The sequence below is a fragment of the Microcebus murinus genome, chromosome 28 (genome assembly GCF_040939455.1).
Source record: "Microcebus murinus isolate Inina chromosome 28, M.murinus_Inina_mat1.0, whole genome shotgun sequence".
Lineage (NCBI taxonomy): Eukaryota > Metazoa > Chordata > Mammalia > Primates > Cheirogaleidae > Microcebus > Microcebus murinus.
In genome coordinates this window covers 1971974-1975667 of record NC_134131.1, presented here as the reverse complement: position 1 = coordinate 1975667, position 3694 = coordinate 1971974, and positions in this window count along the sequence as shown.

The following is a 3694-nucleotide window of genomic DNA, read 5'->3' as shown; positions in this document are numbered from 1 at the left end:
TGGCTCTTACAACCCTAACGGAGGGACCCATTTCACAGATGGTAAAACCAAGCACATCCAGGGTGGTGTAGACAAGAAAGGGTTTGCAACGACGGTGTCTCTGACAGTAACTGTGCATCCCCCTAGAAGTCTCTAAGGACAGGCCTGAGAAGGGCCAACGTGTGGGCAGTCCCCACAGACCTCTGCCACACGGCCCCCTTGCTAAGTAGAAGAGGCTCTGCCACACACTGGCTAAGGAGGGAGGAATATGTGAAGACCCTCCTCTGCCTCCCTAAGGAGCTGGCAGTGAGTGGCAGGCCAGCCATCTGGGTCACCAGGGAAGCCAGTAGTGGGGAAAGGAAGAGGGACACAGTGGGACTGTGAGGACTGATGGAGCTCACTGCATGTCAACACCTGTAGGGTGCCAGCATAGCTTCACAAATCTATGCACTCTACAGTTTGCATGCAGTTCCCTCCTCCCTCCACCCAGGAACCTCACTTGATACCCTCACCAACCCTGTCAAGAATGGGGCCTATGTGATAGGTGTCAATATTTCCATTTTACATATGGGAAAACTGAGGCTCAGAGGTGGTAGTCACCTGCCCAGGGATGCACAGCCAGGATGTAGTGGCAGGCTTGGGACTGGACCCAAGCTCTCGGATATCCTCTGATCTCTTTCCAAAATTGTTTGGCAGGGCATTGAATCTGATAGACAGCCCCATGACACTGGGCGACTGGCAGGGAGATCCTTGGGGGCAGGGGGTTAGAAGCCACATGTTCCCCCGTTTCCCCAGTCATCTGAGAGGGTCTCTGTCCTGCTCCTTTGGTCAAGATGGGGCCTTCTTGGTCCATTGCTGCCCCCCTGTGGCATCATACCTTATATCCTCAGGCCTGCAAACTTTTCAACTGCAAACTTCAACATTTAGAGCCTGCTGAGTCCTCAAAGAGACTGGGGTGAGGACAGAGAGACAAAGAGGAGTTGGTGACTTGCTCAGGGTCCCCGCTGACACACTGGGGAGTGCCCTGCCTCACAGCTGAGCCCGAAGGAGTAGAGAGTCTCAGGTCTGCAGCCAGGAAGGGCAGCTCAGCCTCAAACTACCCCCTTCCAGAAGACAGAAACTGAGCCCCGCTGTGTGCCATGACAGCTAGAATAGTCTCGAGGACAACTATCCCCTGGTACAGATAAATCTGTGGCCGGACAAAACTGGGCTTACCCATGTCTCCTTCTTCTTGGTCCCTCCTAGGAGATCGCTAAAAATGCACAGGATGCTTTTGGTTGTCACAATGATTGGGGGACACTCCTGGCAGTGGAGGGAGGGATATCAAACACCCGCAATGCATAGGACAGTCCTACCCAATGATGACTCAGCTCAAAAAGAAGGCCAGTGCCACCCCCAATGAGAAACACTATGCCCTGGGTTCAAATCTTGGCTCAGCCCTTCCAGCCATCCCCCACTCCCTCGGCCTCCACTGCTGCCTTGAGACCATGGACGGAGGAGTGCTCAGCAGGGCACCCAGGCAGGAGTGGGGGGCCTTTCCGAGCAGGAGGAAGGTGAAGCCTCCTGGTGTTACACCGCTCCTGCTACAGACACTCTTGGCCCGGGAAATGGCCCGGCCTGGTCTGACTTGCAACTATATTGCCTCTCAACCATGGACGTCTAGGAGCAGGTGCGATGTTAGCTGGGCCCAGCTGCAGCCTTCTCACCCGCTACCCCAAGGCAGGAAAACCGCCTAAGCCAACGTGAATTCTCTGAGCTGCCCTGGGCCACAGCTGTGGCTGGAGTTTGAGTTGCAAGATGGGCCCCAAACAGGACTCTCAGATTTACAAGCTGGAACCACAGAGCATAGAAGCACCATGGTCTCTCCACCAAAGCAGAGAAGACAACACACTGAGAAAGCAAGGACCGCTGTCCCACCCACACGCACAGCCTTGACCCTCAGAAAAGAAGTACAGGCCACAAGGAATTAACCTCTCTGTTAATTTGGGAGGAATGTTTTCGATAGTCATCTAAAAGGTTCAGTTCAGCTTTACAATTGAAATTCCATTCGTGCCAGGCGCGGTGGCTCATGCCTGTAATCCTAGCTCTCTGGGAGGCCGAGGCAGGCAGATTGCTCAAGGTCAGGAGTTCCAAGGCAGCCTGAGCAAGAGCGAAACCCCGTCTCTACTATAATAGAAAGAAATTAATTGGCCGACTAATATATACAGAAAAAAATTAGCCAGGCATGGTGGCGCATGCCTGTAGTCCAGCTACTTGGGAGGCTGAGGCAGGAGGATTGCTTGAGCCCAGGAGTTTGAGGCTGCTGTGAGCTAGGCTGACGCCACGTCACTCACTCTAGCCTGGGCAACAAAGCGAGACTCTGTCTCAAAAAAAGAAAAAGAAAAAGAAATTCCATTCGGTTCGGAATGATGAAAAAGTTCTCTTGCATGGATGGGGGTGATGGTTGCACAACAGTGTGAATGTCTTTTTGCCACTGAATTGTGTCCTTAAAAATGGCTAAAATGGTAAACTCTGCTATATATATATCTTACCATAATAAAAAATAAGAAACTCCATATGTTCTTTAATAAATAAATGCATTAAGCATTTTCCAGTCTTGTTGGGAAGAAGAAATCAGAATGAGGGAGTGCCGCAGAGGACTGGGAATCACAGGAGAGACAGAGGAGCAAGGGCAGGCAGGAGCCGCCCCTCCCCAGGCCTGCCTGTGCGCTGCAGCCCCAGGCGCTGTAGCGTTTGTCAGGGCGGAAGTCCCAGTGCCCCACCCCAGGAAAACGGTGTCTCTCAGCTGCCAGCCCCTAGCAGGCCTTTTCTTCCCACTCCCCGGGCTGGAGGTCAGGCAGACACCAACCAGGTGGAGTCCAGCCTCTGCAGCAGGCTCGCTGTGTCTGACGATGAAGCCCTGGACACGTGCACAGGGCTCAGGAGGCTTTCCAACTCTCTTCCTGCCTCGACTGTATGCACTGACACACCTCGTGTTGACTCCGCCCGGATGCCAGCAGTCACCCCGGTGCCCTGCACACCGAGCCCACGGTGGCCTCCTGGCCAGCCCCGCAGCGGCCCGTGCTGCTCCCCCTCCCCGGGCCGGGAAGGCCCTGGGTCCTGCCCGAGCACAGCCGCCGCGTCCCTACGGACGCCCCTGCAGTGTTCCCGGGCCTGGGCTGGGTGCCAGTCGCGCACTCCCGTGTGCCCCTCCAGGCGCAGCCCATTCTGCGCGCGGGCAAGGGGCTCCAGACGCAGCCCGACTCGGGCGGGGCCCGCGGGAGCGCACAACCACGCCTGGGGCCGGACGCAGCGGCGAGGTCGCCCGGGGACACCGCCCTGGAAGGAAAGCCAGAGAGGCCTGGAGGAGCGAGGCCCAAGGCCGGGCAAGGCGAGCACACACCCCGCTGCCGCGCGCGACTGCCGGGTCAGGGCTCCGGAGCGCGGAGGCTGCAGGCCCGGCCGCCGAGCGGGAACAGAGCGGAAGGCGAGCGGCGCGGGGCGGGGCGGGGCCGCGGCCCTGTGGGCGGGGCGGGCGGGGCGGGGCGGGGCAGCGGCCGGTGGGCGGGGCGGGAGGGGAGGGGCAGCGGCCTGTGGGCGGGGCAGTGCCTCTATGGGCGGGGCCGGCGGGCGGGGCGGGGCAGCGGCCGTGTGGGCGGGGCAGCAGCTGTGGCGGGGCCGCGGCTGTGTGGGCGGGGCGGGGCAGCGGCCTGTGGGCGGGGCAGCAGCCTGTGGG